At 35.0% G+C, this 19,194-nt stretch overlaps 2 protein-coding genes and 1 long non-coding RNA gene across 3 annotated transcripts in view; 2 read left to right on the forward strand and 1 right to left on the reverse strand.

Moving 5' to 3' along the window:
• The window catches only part of LOC120773727 (netrin-A-like), a 610,257-nt gene that overhangs the window by 223,603 nt on the left and 367,460 nt on the right, over positions 1-19,194 (forward strand). The gene's annotated exons all lie outside the window — the stretch shown is intronic.
• LOC120776076 (netrin-B) overlaps positions 1-19,194 on the forward strand; it is a 243,434-nt gene that overhangs the window by 176,798 nt on the left and 47,442 nt on the right. The gene's annotated exons all lie outside the window — the stretch shown is intronic.
• LOC120776079 overlaps positions 461-19,194 on the reverse strand; it is a 119,552-nt gene continuing 100,818 nt past the window's right edge. The window contains exon 3 of the long non-coding RNA XR_005705382.1: positions 461-880. This is a non-coding gene — a long non-coding RNA (uncharacterized LOC120776079). The remainder of the gene's footprint in view (positions 881-19,194) is intronic.

The raw sequence follows: 19,194 nt of genomic DNA on the forward strand, positions 1-19,194 counted from the left end.
CAAAAGAAAATTGACTGGGGTTGAATAAATTTGAGCAAAATGCGAAACTTTTGGAAAATGCACTTGATATTTTTTTGAACTTTTAAAATTATGTGGTAATAATTTTGACGTGTGAATTTTAATAAAATATATTATAATATTAATATATAAATATATGTCAGTTTATGTGTACACATACTCACTTTTAGTGCAAATTTTGCCCAATCTTTTGGAAGTAAAAAAGTTTTTTGCTTTGTGCGTTTTTTAATGAATTTTTTTCGGCTCTGATGACAGGAGCAACTACTCATTATTATTTTTATTTAATTTTTAACTATATTTTAGTCTTATGTCTTATAAAACGTTTATTGAGGTAAAGTTACTTACTATTTACCATATACAATTATTTTTTAACATACGATGATTTTAGTTTCTTAACTTTTTATAAAGTATTTTATTTGTCTTATAGTTTATAATAGGTAAAGTTTTTTATCATATAGCTATTTATAATTTCTTACAGAACTTAATAAATTTGTGCATAGTTGGCGGCAATCGGACTTAACAAATGATTGGCTTGAATAATATTACTAATAATAATAATAACTTATAAATAATTTATAAAGAATCATGATTTATAAAGAAATAATATTATTATAATTTTATTATTAAAGTGCTTTTAAGCTTGGAGCAAATATTTTATGTATTCCCTGTGGCTGTCGTTAATTGGATTCGCACGATTCACAATCCTTTCCAGTTGTATTTTCAGTATTCAATCCCAACGACCATCCAGTCTAAAGTTACTTTTTGCAACTTTCCTTAAATTCCTTAATTCCTTAAATGTCATCCTTTGCTTCCGTATTTTCATGATGATCCTGGGGAATTTTTTCATATTGAAGATGTTTAACTATAACGAAAAATATTGGGAAATATTAAATATATGTAAGTAGATAAGTGAATTATTGAGAATGATAAATTAGAATTTAAATGGAATGAGGGACATATTCATAGAAGACTAGTGACGAAACATCAAAACATGAAGCAGGCGATATATATATTTTGAGGTAAGTTATTTGAATGAGTATTCACACATGAACAGTATATACGATCCTGAATAACTAATTTTTATAAAAAAAATTCTAAGAAATAACTCATAAAAATATTCCTTACAAATGGCCCCATGCTTTGAAAAGTGAAGCTTTAGCTCAAAATTAATGAAAATAGCTCAGACTCTATTTTGTGTGGAAAAAGAAAAAATGTGAGTTTAATCTTATTTTATACATAATAAATATTTTTTTTAATATATACGTTGCGACAAAAATGCACCCGACAACTGTAATTTGAATTCCCTGGGTAAATGATATTTCAAAAACTTATTTTGCTGCGATCTAACCATAAATATTATGCCAAACATAAGCCCGATCTCTCAACCAGTCTGTTTAGAGCTGTTGCTTGAGTCAGTTCACCTCAGTTATGCGTTGTGACTTTTACAATGGAAAAAACATCGAACAAAGAATTGTCTTAAATTTTATATTTTTAACCAAATTTCGTGAGCGCAATCTTTGCGAATGTTACAAAAGGCTTAAAGTGATTCAGTTTATTTTAAAAACAGCATCGTACGAGTGGTACAAAGCCTTCAAATACGATCGCGAGATCGTTGAAAACATGCCTCGTTCTGCACGACTTTGAACTTCACCTGATGAAAATATTAAAAAAGTGAAGAATACTGCAAGTGCTAGAAAAATGGCAAGAGAGCTCAACATCTCTCGTGAGTCGGTTCGAATGATTTTGGAGGATATTTTGGATAAGAAACGCGTTCTTGTTCAACTCGTCCCGTTAACGCTGAATTTTTTTAAAATAGTATCGTAAACAGGTCTCTTTGAAAATGCTTGATTGTGCGTATTCCAATTCCACATTCATGGAGAGCATTATAACTGCCGATGAGACATGGGTTTATGAGTTTGACATCAAAACAAGTCAATAATCATAGGAATAGTTCGGAAAAAGGAGCCGAAACAAAAAAACCACGCCAAAAACTGCTCAAAAACTAACGTGCTTATTCTTTTTTCGATGTCCGTGCTTTTGTGCATCACGAGTTTCTTCCGGATGGAGAACGTCGAAATGGACCAGAATTGTGGAAGAACGATTCATGGATTTACACGTTGATAATGCACCTTCGCATTGAGCCACGATTGTGACTAAATTTAAAGCCAAAAACGCATGAATACCATCGATCAACCACCGTTTAGACCAGATTGTGCTCCTTGCGATTTTTACTTGTTCTCCAAACTGAAATTGCCGCTCGGTGGAACCCGTTTTTAGTCAATCGAAGAGATAAAACAAAACTCGCCAAAGGAGCTGAAGGCTATCCCAAAAAGTGCTTATGATAAGTGTTTTGAGGACTGGAAAAATCATAAGTGTATTGCATTTGGTTGGCATTACTTTGAAGGCGACAAAATAAATATTGATGAATAATTAAATATTTTTTATTTTGCGTTTTATTTACAATTTCCGGGTACTTTTTTGTCAAAATGTATACATTAGAAATACATTTCTTAGTATTTATTATACGATTTTTTGATCAATATTGCATAAACCAATATTAGTTGAAATTATAAAAGTAGTAAAGTAACTCTCGATAGAATCCAGTTTAGATAAAAACAAAATAGCTATTTATGGAGCAAAGAAAGTGAATTGAAAAAATATTTCAACTTTTTCTTTGGCATAAAAAAATCTTTAAAACTAATGTTTTTTATGAGAGATTTCCAAGGCAAATGGCACAGAATAGTGTAAACTGTAACTGTAGGTTTGTTTTCATTAATTTTTTATTTACGAAACTGGCGAGTAAGCATAAAATATTATGAAGAGAGAGGAAAAAAAACTATTTTTCGTTGAATATACATATGTATGTTGCATATACACCACATACCGTTGCAACTGAATTTTCCGCATAGTTGAAGCGCAATTCCGATGTGTGCAAAGGTATGCAGCGAATAGTGGCTGAATTTATAGAAATCCAAACATTTGTGTGTGGATCTGCGCTTTGAATTGCCACAGTGGGCGAAAAAACCATACGTGCAACGTGGCGTTTAAGCACAAAGCGATAAAAATACTGCAGAGTAGCTGCATGCGAAGGAAGTAAATAAATATAGAGGAAATTAAGTAGCGACTGTCAGCAAAGGGTGAAAAGGGAAATGTTGAATAGAGAGAAGGAAGCAGAGAAAGGGACAAGGGAAAGGGAAAAATCAGCAAAATGCAAGCGCATGCATTCTGCGACGTAGCAAGCTAAAATGTAAAGAAGCAGCACACACAAACACATTTCAATGGATTTCTGCAGTAAATGCGCATGAAAGCGTGCATCACATTGTCGTTATTGTTGTTGTTGATATTATATAGTTATAGTTATAGCGCGCGTTGCATTTGCATTATCTGCCATGCATCTATTTTTATTTGCGTATATCTGAGTGCATATACATATGTGGCAAGCACACTTTGTGGCAACAACAAATGCGTATTATAAATCCCCCGTCGCAGCTTATACTTAAATATCGTATTTATGTTTCTGGGTTAAGCACCTTATGTAAATTTATCGCTTTTTTAAGCTGTTGTCCCTTGCGCTTGCAAATGCAGCTTAGCAGCGCAGATATACACCATATATACTGTTATATCTACTCACATGTTATTCTTGAGTGCAATTATGCTTGTGTGTGTTCGCTTCCTGCGCGTTGACAGCTTGCGCTTCTCCGCTATATTTATTTACTTAGTTTGCACAACAAGCTTTCGCTACCTAAATGTGCTGACTGCGGCAATCCCTGCGCTGGCTTGCTTATACCCTTGGCCACACTCACAGCCAGCTGCATGGGTACAGTGCGGGTATATCTATCAACCATCTCTTGCATCACTGACAACATTTCAGCTGTCATTACTGACGTTTAACTACTCTCTTTACGGTGCCTTGATTTGTTGTTTGGCAAACAGTGGTGCATAAATGTCAGTTTATTGCGGAATATTATTCTCCTTTGTGGGTAGTTTTTATTGAAGGAGCTTTTTTAGTTTTTTATGATGGCTTATGAAATTTAGTAGTAAATTTAATTACATATTACTCGTACATATCGCCACTAGGTTGACAGGGAAGGAAAGATAATATAATAGAAACCACTTATATTGAAACCAAATTTGAGTTTTGGTTACAAAATGGTTATATATTGGTTATTTCTGACAGCGGAAGCTAAAAATTTAAAATATCGTCCCTTCAAATGCAAAACAATCTATCAGCAATACTTCGAAATCTAGATTATTATTGAATATGACGCCTACGCAAAAGTCTTTGAAAACGATAAACAATTCAAGAAATTTATAGCAGGTTGAAACCCATTGGAAACGTAAGATAAAATAGTAAAATGAAAGAAACTGAATTTACGTGCGACCTGTGATCGGAAAGAGGAAGGGAGGACGAGGCTGAATTTTCAAGGATTAAAAACGGTTTATGTCCTATAAACTTATGGAAAGTGATGTTGCATTATTTAGCATTTTAATCGATAATGTAATCACTATTATTATTTTTGTTTATCGGAAATAATAGATTTTGAAGTTGTTGTCAAATAGCTAAAGTAATGACGTTAAGGAACTCTACGATCAAGTTTTAATTGAAATATTATTTTGGAACATGTCACCATTTACACTCCTACTATTTCTGAATAATTTTTGACACTTTTTTTTATAACTCTTTAAAACTATTTGGTGAGAAGTTAAGCGACGAAACCTTCAATGAAAAATTAATTTGAAATCAAAGGGAAAGACAGGCAAGGCCTCAACCATGATTTTTCGTAGCGTGTTATATTTCTGCTCTTTTGTCTAAAAGCTTCTCAAAAGTATTAGAGCTGGAAATTGGGAATTACTTTATGAGACTGAAAAATATGGGCACTCTTAAATTCTTTCTGATGCCTCTAATTAAAAGACCCCTTTGATGAAAGTGCTTAAATAATAGTACTATATTGAGAAGAGTTAAAAATCTCTACTATCTTAAGATTAATTGTACTTGTTTCTATCATTTTTTGGTATATCTACACAACATTTATTTAAATGGAGCTTTTAGATTGGAATATTGTATGGTTCGATATTCTTCCTTAAGGTTTAACTTACTCAGTATTTCCTTGGAAAATACGTTTCCGACTTGCGCAAATGTTTTCTGGCTAATAATCATGAAATATATTTAGTAAGGAAGGGAGCTTTCGTTCTCTATCCAAAAGGCTAGGCAATAAGCTCAGGGTCCCAAAAACAGTTTCATCGTATCTGTTTACTAGCAACCGTTGTGATTCCAAGTCCATAACTTTTATAGTCCGAATTTTTTATACCCTGAACAGGGTATATTAAGTTTGTCACGAAGTTTGTAACACTCAGAAGGAATCGTCGGAGACCCTATAAAGTATATATGTATATAAATGATCAGCATGTCGAGCTGAGTCGATTCAGTCATGTCCGCCTGTCTGTCTGTGTATATACGAACTAGTCCCTCAGTTTTTAAGTTATCGTTTCGAAGTTTTGCAAACGTCGTTTTCTCTTCATGAAGATGCTCATTTGTCGGAACTGCCGATATTGGAGCACTAAAGCATATAGCTGCCATATAGATTACTTTCTAAGATAATAATGTAATAAGCGAAGAAATTGTTCAGATCGGCTTACTATAGCATATAGCTGCCATACAAACTGCACGATCGGAATCTAGTGCTGGTATGGAAAACTTTAGCATTTGACGTGGTATCTTCACGAAATTTGACATGGATTACTGCTTAAGGTAATAACATAATCTCCGAAAAAATTGTTCCGATTGGATTACTATAGCATATAGCTTCCATACAAACAGGACACATAGTTACTAAAAGAAATGCACCTGTGAAGGGTATGTTAGCTTCTGTGCAGCCGAAGTTAACGTTTGTTCTTGTTATTACTTAATATTTTTTCTTATATCCAATTTAAAATAAAGCGTTTAAGTTATTTCAAAATGCTAATATATATTTAATATGAATCTGTTCCTTGTAGCTTTCATTCCTTTTCTTCAAAAAAAAAAACGTTTGACATCTTTACAAAATATTGCCTAAATATATATAATCGAGATCTACAATCAGGAATTGTACTGGTAGAGCGGACTGAATATTTTCAATAGAAGATTTTTAGAATCTCTTTCTATTCTTATACCTTCTTTACTTATAATTTTAATAATAGAGTAGAAATAATTATTAACGCATATTACTACATAATATTTCATACAGAAAATTTAATCGTACCTACATACATATATATTGTACATGTATTCTGAGGGTGATGGAACATTTTTTCACAAAGAAGTTTTGAATAAAATTTAAGACCAAAAAGTTAGACTATACTTGCTATTAGAAATATTATAAAAGCATATAACATGGCAACCCCGCGACTTTTGTAGTTGGAAAGACTTTAATCCGAAAGCAACCGATTTAGTGTTAAATGATATTTTTCTGAACTATGTACTTTGGAATCGGCACATTAGTTGCTATTGCATTTGATCTGCTCGTTGGTTAAAATTATGTAACAACAGATGTAAGTCAAATATATATATACTATATATACATATACTTTTATATGTCAATGTTTGCATTCATTCACCTAAATACGACTGAAATATATAGCTGAGCGCAGCATTTTAAAATACAATCGCACGATAAACGCGGCAAAATCTCTCTGTGTATTTTATTTACAAGTACCCTGCAGTTGACTTACATTCTGCTGACATTTGCATTGTGCTCGTATTCGCTTTTGTCAATATAAGCACCGATTATCCTTGATAATATTTATACACTGGAATATTTTACATTGTAACATTTTTATAACTTGAGGGGAAAAATGAAATTGATGAAATTTTACCCTATAGAATTAATGCAATCCTACACATAGCTATATTACTTCATATATATTTCATGTTATGTATAAGTAGTATTATATACATATACGTATATCTATGACTATATCTATATATTTATATATTATATATATTATAATGATGTTGGCTGTATAGAATATTAAACGAAGTTTCAGAATTATAAAACTACATATCGTCACCTTAAATGCAAAATAACGTAACAACATTTTCGGAAATTTACAGTGGCATGAATGAAACATGAAATAAAATGGAACATGAGTGAAACAAGATTTTAATGTTGGTTAAAACTGGTTTATATCTGACCGCAGAACCTGAAAATGTTGAACATATGTAATATTATGTATGTAATTTGAAGTAGTGAAACGTAATCAATAAGACACTCAATTTCGAATTTTTTGATGATACGTTATTTTGCATTTCAGGTGACGAAATATATCATACATATGAGTATCAAAATTGTGAGAATAGTAGCAAATCCAAAAGTTTTTAACATGTACAAAAGCTCTTTGCTGGAACCACAGCGTACATATTTCTTGGCTTATATAAATGGAGTTTAGTAAAATATTATCAAACCTATCTAAATTGCAAAAAAAAGGATTAGAGAATAGGAAAAATTAAATCAAAATATCATTATCTTTCATTAGTAAAACTTTGGCGAGTGGTGAATCGAACAAACAACTGGTATAAATCACTTATACTGGCATAATAATGCGCCATCCACGCACTTAATTATAAATAACTCAACTCAATAATTTTTAAGTAGATTTATGAAACTATTTTTCAAAAGAGTAGGGTTTACATAAGCTGGACGAAAAGTAACCTGTGGAACACCGTTTGCACGTATAATCAAATCGAAATAAGTGAGTTGTTTAGTTTTAATTATAAGTATTGTAAATAGCTTCAGAAATATTATGACAGTTAAAACGACACGATTTCTACTAAAAAAAACCTAAGGCAGACAGTTTTGTAATTGTTTGAGAATCATTAGATATTGGGAATTAAAGAAAAAACTACTGCATCTATTGTTTTGAAATTTTCAGGGTATTAATATTTATACATTTTTCAAAAATATACAGCGAAATTTTTGAAAAAAAAAGAGAAATATGCCGCAGTGCTTCCGGCCTTCTCCGTGAATGAAACTTTAAAATAAAAGCTCACTAAACCAGAAGGTGTCATCCGTATAATATCCTTTAATCCAAAGCGGAAGTCAAAAATGCCAGGGTCAAAACTCGACAATAATCGTGAAAGCGATGTCTACGCTAATAAAGAAGAAGAAGTTAAAATTAACCCCGAATTTTGGTCGCTTTTGGCCTTGAAAAATTCAATTTTTGATCAGATCTAAAAACCGATAGATTATTGTTTGTACAGTTATTTACAGAACAGGTAGAAAAATGCAGTTTTGAAAGTGCGAAGCTTATTGAACTTAGCGGCTACCCTTTAAATGGCTGTAACTTAAAAACCATTTGAGATATCGATATGAAATTTTATCATGCTATATATTAAAGTATAAACCAGTGAAATATCAAAAAAAATGTTTCACACTTGGTGTGCCCCTTAAATTGAAAAACTTTGTTTTCGTGGATTCCTTTCCGTTAATTTTGAAGTCTAGGCAACACCATCTGAAGCAAATAGTGGTCAGGCCAGGATTGATGGTCAGAAAGATTTTGTTATGTGTCTGGTGGGATTGGTAGAAAAATCTGTCTATTATGAGAGCTAAGGCGGAATTTTAAGCCTGACTTATACCTTCAAAAACTGGACAACCTGAAAAAAGCAATCATCTAGATGCATCTAGATTTGGTCAATAGAAGAACAATTATGTTTCATTGGAAGCACGCCATGCCACATATATCGATAGTGACTCGCCAGAAACCCTCGAAGTTTGGCTTTTGGCTGATTTTTAAGCATCCATCTTATAAAGTTCTGACCTGGAAAAAAGTGATTAGTACCAGTTCGTGTTTATGGCGAATGTTTTTGTGATGAAATGGTGAAAATATTGCTTCAAGAGAAACTTGTGAAAATCAACCGTCCCAATTTTTTGCTAATAAGGACGAGGTTTTCCATGAGTGAGAGTGGCAATATGAAAGTGCCGTCAAAAAGTGCGGGCAAAAAGTTATCGAACACGGTACATATGTGACTTAAATATGATCATTCTGATTCTTTAATTTAAAGCAAAAATATGGAAATTTATTTTACTAGATCTTATATTTTTTATTTCATGGCACGACATTTTAAATTTACCCATCCACGCATTATTATTATTTTTTAGTAAAGTTATGTAGGTCTTTCAAATGAAAAAGCAAAATATATGCAATCTCCTGGTTGTAAAATAATAGCAGTTTTAACTGATTCTTCTATTTTTACAATGTAAACGATTCTTTGTTTTTCTTTTACATTGAAAGACATCTTCAATACTATTTTTAATTGCGGCGCACCTTTTACCCGTTTTTCATTTCCGCATGAATGCGCCATAAATCAGGGCGTGAAAGCATGAACCATGGAGACCCCGATAATTTAATGTCAATGAATTTTCTTCAAAGACATTTAATGACTCTTTCTTCTGATTCAAATTTTTTTCTAATAATTTTATGCTGATGGAGAACCCACCCCACAAAGCGGCATCAAGTCGGACACACCTCAATGAATCTAAAATGCACTGAAAGTAGTGTGTGTGTGTGTTTGTATGATTGGAAGCATAAATTCGAGCTATAAAACTGCGTTTACAGCTTTTCGCCAGCGGCGCGATTGAATTACGATTATGCCACAAAAACACGCACACACATATATGTATGCACATGCATACATGCATACACACATATCTCCATATGCTTGTGCAGATCATCGTATCCATTAAAGGTCAACTTTTATGGCAGGAAAATTAGTTTTATGCAACGGCTGTCTGCACAATCACAAGCCACCACTACACTCACTCGCCATCGCCACACAGCGTAATTTTTAGAAAGCCATCACAGGCCAAACGCAATGAATATTCATATTTTTATTGCATTTCCTATTTTCTTTATTTATTTTGGCCCGCATTTGAGTGGCACGCACCGAAATGCGCAGCGCTGATATATTAATATGCCTCTAACACATGTGTGCGGCATGTTGCAAGTCTCAGCTCGGCGCAATAGCATCTACATTTGCTCCGATTTGTTGTTGTTGTTGGCCGCTTGTTGTCATCTATTGCGTTGGGCTTTTGCCATTTGCATTTATTTTATTTTTGTTGTTGCTGTTGCATGCGCTTGTGAAGAGCGCAGCGGTGGCACCGCAGGCAACTGACTATTATAAATCATATAAAATGTGCAACAGCAAATAAACGCAAATCGTTGAATGTCAAATGTGCCGCAGCGGCGATGCATCGTTTCCTGTCGTCCCACCAGCGCGTCACGCTGTAGCTCGGCGCCCGCTCTGCGCTGCCTGGGCACCTACTCGCGCGCCATAGTCTAAGTGTGGCGGATTTTCCATTTGCCACGCGCCTGCGATAGCATCATATGCACTTTGTGGGCCGTAGTTGCATGTTGCATGTATGCACATGTCATTTATTTACTCGCTCTTACTGAGGTGCGTGTGTGTGTGTGCTGGATATCTCTTAATGGCAAACGGTTCGAGCATTTGCGGCGCATTTGTTTAACAAATTTCTGCAATAATATTTATTTCGTTGTTGTTTTTGTGCTGTTCATTAGTGTTGTTGTTGTTTCTGTTGTTGTGCAAATGTCGAATTTTATGAGCCATGAAACTGCTTAAACATCCAGCAACAACAACAGCAAGCGCGGATACTTCTAATGCGCCGCTAAATTAAGCGCTGCGGCGGAAGCAACAAAGCCGTTGCCGCGTCGGTTCGCCGCGAAAAGTCGCGTGTTTGCTTTCCGCTGGCTTGTCAAAGCGTTTGGCAGTGTCTCTGTGGGCTGCATCTATTTCGGTATTTCGTGCGGGAGGGGGGAGCGCGGGTACACTTGTCGTCGCACTGGTTAACTGCTGTGGCAAATTGCTTGCTTATTTGTGTGCTGTGCTTTCGATTTGTCAGCCTACACGCGCCCGAAATGCGCTTTGCACCTTGTTGAGCATTAGGGTTGTTGTAATTTATCTTCTTCAATTACATATATATTTTGTGTACTTATATTTTGGAATCACACACACTAATAAAAGTAGAAGGCAACAAATTTAGTATATAAGGGCTAGAAGAAACCTAAATGTTTCTTTCGGAATTTACCATTTTTCAATCAGATTTTTTTCAAATACCGATTTACGAAATCTGCGAACATTCAAAATTATTTTAATTTAGCCTGAGCGTGGTCTCAGTTCGAATTTTCCATATTGATAAAGTGATTGTTTGGTTTAAAAAATTCAACTATTTTTGAGAAATGAATTCCATTAAAAGTGTGTTCTTCTGTCATCTAGCATTAAGAGTTGACCCAGTAAATACCCGAAAATTAAGTCCTCTGGCCATGCTGATTATTTTCATATATCGTTTCCTTATACACACCGATTAATATGGGTGCTTCAAACAGCCTTTATGAGATCAAAAGTATAACTACTCTGTGCAACATATAAAATTTCAGAATCCATACATTTTTACAACTTCTGATTTTCAAACATTAATCTCTGAACACATTTCATTAAAGACATAGCACCACCCTAATGTATACATGTGTCAATTTTTGCAAATATTTTCCTAAAGCACGTGTTCATTGCTGACGTAAAGCTGCTCAAATCGTTTATCCTTGTTGTTTTTGCTTGCTTAGTTGCCGCTTTGTAGCATTTGTCGTTTGTTAGTTTTTGGCGGAGGTTTTCATTTTGGCAAAACAAATTTGTTTGACTGCGCATGCGCACCACATTTAGTTAATATGGCTTGTTATGTTAGCTGAATGGCTTTGGACTTTTGTGAATTCATTGACAGATATGGACAGCAAATTGTTGGCATATACATATGTATATATACATACGTATGTATGAGCGAACAACCATAGGTATATTTGTGAAATATGTTTGGTAGAACGGGTCGCTTTTCTCTTGTATAAAAATATTTTTTCTTCTATAAAATGACATAAGCGCGAAATGTTCTACGGATCATTTTGAACAACTCTGTCTAAGAAACTATGAGTCTAAAATAGGTTTCGAGCGTTTTTTAAGGCGACGTTTAAAAACTGAGATATGTTATATAATTGTCCGATCTTGCCGATTCTGACAAATGATCAATTTATTATCAAAATGCACCCAGGTATTAAATTTCATTGGGATATATCAAAAATTGACGCACAAATTTTTATATTCCCTGAAAAGCTTCGTTCTTAAATATAGCTGGCTTGAAATCGGTTTTAGGCTCATAGACTTATATATTCCAAATTCTACGTGGCGAATTTGAGGAGTTTATGGAAATAATGTAAATTATTGTTGTATACTTGTATCTCATTAAAACCTGGCGCATTTTGCCACAGCACTTTGAGGACTTTGGTAATGCAGAAGGCCAAATCGGATTATGTTCACAAAGTGGTCTAATTGATACATGTATACCAAAGTTGTATGGTATTGTCATGACAACCTTATTCTATCTATCTATATGGAAAGTCGCCATATGACACCAATTTACGCTACAGCTTTCCTTTTACAATAGAGAAGCTGCAGCAAAGAAAGTATCGATACACCTGATCAAATTATATATCTGATCGAATTCGACTTAAACTGACAAAAAAAAAAAATCACATAGTTTAAAACAAGATGTCCTTACTACAAAAAATGCTTTTTATGGGAAATAAAAGCATGTCACCACTTCTTCCATACAAAGCTTATGCCTGAAATGGCTTTCAGTGACTTCATAGAATTTCGGTTTTATCGGTTTTGGCTAATTTATGGAGCCCCATTAGCTAGAATGTTGCACAGTTGAGACGTTATACTCATAAACTCAAGTTTAGTTATCAGTCAAATATACATATGCCTTATATTCAAAACATTAACCAAAAAATCTTGCATCGATCCATAAGAGATGCTGAGATCTTATGAGACTTCCCAAAATTTTAGATAAACTTCTTATTCAATTTAATTATTTGATGGTAAAAATCGCCAGAGCTGCCAAACACTAATTGACATATGGAGATCAAACTTCGCACAAACTAAAAAATGGTTGAACGAACCTAGGGGAGAGTTTTTTTAACTTTTTTTTTTTGCGCGCATCGTTTAAATCGGCTAGTTCGAATCAGATGTTATCGGATGTTAGCGCATTTATGATTTTAAGATGTGGATTAAAGATCGATATCGGACCGAAAATATCAATGAACAGCGAAATATCTTAGTGAAATTATGAGTCCTGCTTTAAACATTGATACAGTTGGTTGAGTACTGGCCCAACCACGTTATATTTATCTATTTTTTTAATTTACCAAACATTGTGCTGATCTTAAACTGCATATTTGCATATTTAAGATATCTTAACAAAATGAAGTGAACGTACTATCTTTGAAATATTAAAGTTTAGTGATGTAATTAAGTGTTATCTATCCATAAATTACACCAGGCTTTACCCTTTATACCGATTACGTAAATCGGTATGTATGTATGTGGGTTAACTTAATAAAATTGCTTTTAAAATTTTTATAGTGCGTATTCTAAAATACTCCCTAAAAGAAATCAGTACAAACCTTTCACTTGTCTTAACCACAATTGTCCTTTCAACTTTAAATATGTGTGCTATTTTATAGAAATTAATTCATCAATTACGGTTTTCAACTCCACTCAGTTGAGTTGAAGTTAATGTGATTCAACTTCATATCCACCCAACTCTTTTTCGGTATTATGATCTTCAACCTCTTACTACTTAATCGAAATTTAGTAAGTATTGCCAACCTTGAAACTGAACATATGACAGATAGTTAAACAACTGAAAATTTTTGGCTGAAAAATCGAAACAATTCAATTCCTCGTTGTTCCTGAAATTATGAATAATATTAAAATAGATATTAGTTTTGATTTATTGTACGATAACAAAAATGTTGGAACTACCTAACACCAAGTAAGCCAAAGTTTTATTGACAATTAAATAATGTTTTCTGCAAATTCAAAAGTTATTTTTGTTTAAGTAAAGAATCATTGTGTTTTTACTACCTACCTACAACTAAAAATTTTTGTTACCTTTGCCGCAAAACCTCCGCTTCCTTACTGACAGTAACTGCTAGGGTACAGTTGTAGGTTTTTGATATTTTAGTTAAACCCACTGACAAAGAGTTGCAAACCGCAATACCACAAAAAAGTTGAAGTTTGACAACATTTTAATCGAAACTTTTTTCAATTGGTTAGATTGATATCAATAATACCGAACTTCAACCAAAATGCAGTTGAGTTGAAAAATGTAATAGGAGCTTAAATACTATGCCCAATTATATTATAATTATCATATGTATGTATTTATAATATTTTTATTAAGATAATTATTACAACGAATTATTTTTCTTTCTTTTCAGGTAAGTTGTCGTGACCAGAATAACATTCAAAAAAATGACACCGATTTGATAAGGATTGCTATATACCATAAAAATTTAATCGAAATCAGTACTCAAACTTTAAAGTTAAGTTTAAGAAGATGTTTGAAGTGTGTAATAAACTCCGTGTTTGTGAGAATTATTATTAATTCTAAACACCATAATGATCAATAAGCTTGACAGGGTGCCTAAAAATATATCTAACATATGTATATACAGATCTCTCTCACTATTCACATTTTATACCTCAGTTTTAGTTGAAATTCAAGATTGCAAAGAAACTTTGTTTCCGAATATCAACAAATAACGAAATCACGAGTGAATTTGGGCGACAAATTAACCATGAAACTTAGACCGTCAGCCTAAAAATTTAAAAATTATAATATATTATAAATATTAGAATTGAAGAATGACTTTAAGACACAAATGACAAATAGAAGGAGAACTCTTTCGAAAATTTTGCAAAAGATTTAATGATGATTATTGCCGCCATATATTTGTTTCACAAGACAAACTATCACACAATAAATCGCCTCAAAATTCACGACTTTCCGTAATTTATTATATTCAAATATGCCTTTAATTGAAATTTAATTCCCACTTTAGCTAATATAATGCGCAAAAATGTGGCAGGAAAATTTGTTGCCACTTTGTTGCCGGCGCAAGAAGCAATTGCAAAAGTTTATGAGACGCGTGTGCATGCAAATTGTGGCAAATTAATATATGTTGCAAGTCTGCTGTGCAACGTATGAGCTGCTTGCAAAGCAATTGCGCTTGCCACACGCCCATACGAGGTAAGCTGAATACACCACACCAAGCTGTTGCAAGTAGTTTTCCCAACGCAGCTGTTTCCGCGCCATGTGCCACAAAAGCTCGCGCCCCACGCCACATTGCCGCCCAAGATTTGCTTGTTGTTGATTACTTTTAGCCGCGTGCTGCGCTGTGTGTGCTGCCTTCTGCTTGTTTTTGTGTGGCGACAAACTAGTGCCGCTGTTTGCCGTTACTCATGTACTCCGCGCGCTTGTTTGTTGTTGTTGTTGCAGCAAAAAACATCTTGCTAAATTGGCAACCGAGTAAAGCAAGTAATTTGCAACATAAATATATATGTACAAGCACGTGTGCGCCTACTAGCTGCCTACTGCCATGTTGCAAGTTGCTTTGCATTTTGTTGCAAGTTTTGTTTGTTTTATGACAAACAGGCGGCTTTTGGATTTCATTTCATTTAGTGTTCAACGTTTTTCATGTTTTTTGTTTCGAATTTATTTGCTGGCAATTGCAGCGGTTGCCGCAGCCGATTTCCCCCAAAACAGTCGGCAACAAATTGTGGCGCGTACGTGAAAAATCGCGTAGACGACGGACGGTAAAAACAAATAAGGCGGCGTAGTTGTGGCGGGCGCGTGGCAAGTCTAGCCTTCCGCTTTGGGTTGTTGTTGTTGTGCTTGTTGCCTGCCATATTTAGCTTTACACAGGCGTATACATGGTCTCGGTTGCATGACCTCGCTGTCCCCCCAGTGACTTTGTCGTTCAGATGCTTGCAGCGTGTTTTCTGTCTGCTCTGTTGCTAGTTTGTCGTTTGTTGCAAATTACATCCGCCCTGCCGATTTTCGCGTCTGAAGGTTGCAAACAATAACAGTAACAACAACAAAGCTTCCTTGTTTGCAAAGCTGCTGTAGCAAATGCGGCAACCACGCGAAATCCCAAAACTCGCGTTGTTGCAGCGTCGCAGCGACAGGAACTAAAGCGGCCACATCAACTCTGGGGAATCATTAAAGGCAGCGGAAGAAATGCGCGTCAGTCTGGTGACGCATAGTGTAGCGGAATTATTTCTCGAAAATAAATGTCTCTAGAGACCCTTGCGTCTTTTATCGTATAATCTGGGGGTTGCTGGAGTAACTTAAATGAAGGCATTTCGATAATCTATCTGCGCACAAAATCATATTTTTGCTATTCATTCTAGTAAGTAAATATTTAAGTCTTTGGAGAGTTCCTAATATTTCATAATTTTTTCAACACGTTATTAAAATAACTGTGATTTGTTGTAACCAAAAATCAACATAGAATCGATAACGATAAGCATTCACTCAGTGTTGTCCAGTCTTCGAAAACCTTACTCATGCGAATCGTCCGTCTACCTCTGTTAATGGCGACAACATTAAAGAAGTTAAGTAAACAATGCCCGAAAATCGTCGTGTTGGATTCGAAGAGATAGCAGAAAATCTAAGTGACACGCATGGATCGACTCAATACATTTTGGTTAATGCTTTGAGCCTAAATCTATTGCAAAAATGACGTCGAGTAGAGGAGGAGGAAGAAAACCTTGACAACGTAGCTGACGACCCTATATTCATCAAACGCATCATTACTTAACTTAATCAAAACTTAAACCAATTTTAACTTTAATAAATCTGGCGAATGGTGCTCACAAAAATAGGTTGAAACCGAGAAAACAAAGCGCTGAAAACCACCCCAATCGAGGCTTATGGGGCTACTATTCCAGTGTAACCTATGATAAATTAGGCGATTTTCATGAATTTTATTTAAAGAAAGTACTGAATTGAATGCTCCGAACTTCTTTGGAAGTAAAAAGGTATATTTTCAGCTATATTTTAAGATTTTTTTGCAAAAATATTGAAAAATAACGGAGTTTGTGCTGTCTTCAGAGGTGTCAAAGTTCCCCAACTGCCAAGATTATTCCGGTCGAATGAGCAGCTGAAACAAAAAAATCCAAAAAGGCTATTAAAATTGAAGGTATTTCCTATACAATGACAAAAAGTGTAGTTTTTTAGGTAAAAAATGGTAGATCGTATTGTGTAGTAAATATACTCAAGAATACTCAGTTTCAATTTGAACTCTATCGGTCAAATCCTCGTTGAGTTATGATTTAAGCAATTTTGAAAAATGTCGATTCGAGAAAAACGCGTTTAAAGTTTATACTATCGATTTATACCTGCGAGCTGGGTCTTTTTACGACTTTGCCGATTCTACAGAATATTTTTGAAAATATAAACTATCGAAAAAGCAAGAAAAAAAAATAAATTTTTTGAAAGTCTTACATTGGTATAGCCCCTTATATTTACAACAGCTGTTTCGGAAATTGGATTAATCATTAGCATGCTTGACTCAAAAAGAGCCTATTTTGAAGGCGATTTATAGTAAAATTCTAGAAGGTGTTGTTTTTTAGCACTCTGAGTCAAATTTGATCAGATAGTAGACATCGTCGGTTTGTTACATCTCCGGTCAGTATTTTGAATGCTGTTCTCTCTTGTTAAAATTTTATTTACTGAAGCTTCAGTAAAGTGGAAGAGTTGAAGTCAACACAGAATTTTATGCCGATACCTCATTAAAGGCGCACAATCGCTTTTTTCAATGCTGTCTAGCATCAAGTTGTTCGATTCGCTACTCCCTAAAGATTGAATAACTTTTGTCTATGACCTCACGAAGGACTACATGTAGTAGTTCACGTGCGATCTTTGATCAGCCATCTAACCTACTAACCTAACCCATTTCAGAGCAACAACAAGAGAAACTGTTAATTGCGGCTACATCGAAGCTATAATATCCTTCAGAAGCACAAAGTTATCCAAACAGGAATTTTATTTTCATCGGCTAGTTTGCATGGCAGTTATATGGTATAGTCGTCCGATCAGAACAATTTGTTCGGAAAGCTGCCTTGAGTACAAACCCATGACGAATTTCCTGAAGCTATCTTTATATTTGCATTGGCTAGTTTGTATGACAGCTATATGCTATAGTGGTCCGATATAGACGGTTTCAAAAAGTGAAGAGCTTCTTAGGGAGAAATTTACAGAGGGAGGGAACAGAGGGAATTATCTAGTCACCTGTTATAGACGACATACAATTCGAAAACTCGTCTAAGAATATCTTGCAACTAGACATATTTGTAAGAAGACACTTAAAGCTTAGCCTACTTCCTAAAATGCAACATTATTTGCGGAGAAAACGCTTTTTTAAGACTAAAACAACAGCATGTGCCCCACTGTGTCCTCTCAACCTTTTATAGGCTACCATCGAACTACTATCCACCAGCTGTTGCATATTCCACACACAACCAACAACGTGCCACATGCAGAATCATGCGCCGGCATCATGCCGTACTATTTTTATGTTTTTTGTGCAACTCCCTTGACTTCGAATGCGTGCACCAAATTCGCCTCCACTGCCGTCGCTTTTCTTGCTGTTGTTGTAGCATGGCAACGCTTGTTTTAAGTTGTGTTGCCCGTTGTTGTGCATACACCTAAGAGAGCGTATAGTACTATTAAATTGCAACTTGCAACGTGCGCAAAGACATTGCTGCCGTCGCTGTCGCTGCTGGTGGCAGGCAGCGCAACATTCGGCGAGGATGCGATTTTTGGATTTGCGCAATTTGTGCGCAAATTTGTGAATTGTGCGAGAAGTTGTCAGGCTGTCAGCAGGCCGGCGCGACGTGCTGTTTCCCGCCACATCACCCCATCTCCTTCCACTCTCCACTCGATATTCACTGTTAAGTGACAGCAAGTGCTGCTGCACTTCGAAACAAAACAACGGCGGCTAAGGAAGTAAGTAGTTTGCAAGTTGGTATTGTTGTAGCAATGGTTGTATGTTGTTGCTGGCGTTGCCGTTGCCGTTGCTACTTTTGAAGGCCGCCTATTGTGCGCCGGCAGAGAGATAGTTTGCAAAGATTGATTTCTGCTGCACGATTTGTTGAATTTATGAAGAAAGTTGGTCGTTGCTCAGTGTGTGTGTGTGTGAGTATCTGCAACTCATTTTGAGTTTTGCAAGTTAAAACGATTTCTGGCTTCCATCGAACTGCAGCTGATGGCCGACTGATGGGGCTGGTGA

This window comes from Bactrocera tryoni, chromosome 4 (genome assembly GCF_016617805.1).
Source record: "Bactrocera tryoni isolate S06 chromosome 4, CSIRO_BtryS06_freeze2, whole genome shotgun sequence".
NCBI lineage: Eukaryota > Metazoa > Arthropoda > Insecta > Diptera > Tephritidae > Bactrocera > Bactrocera tryoni.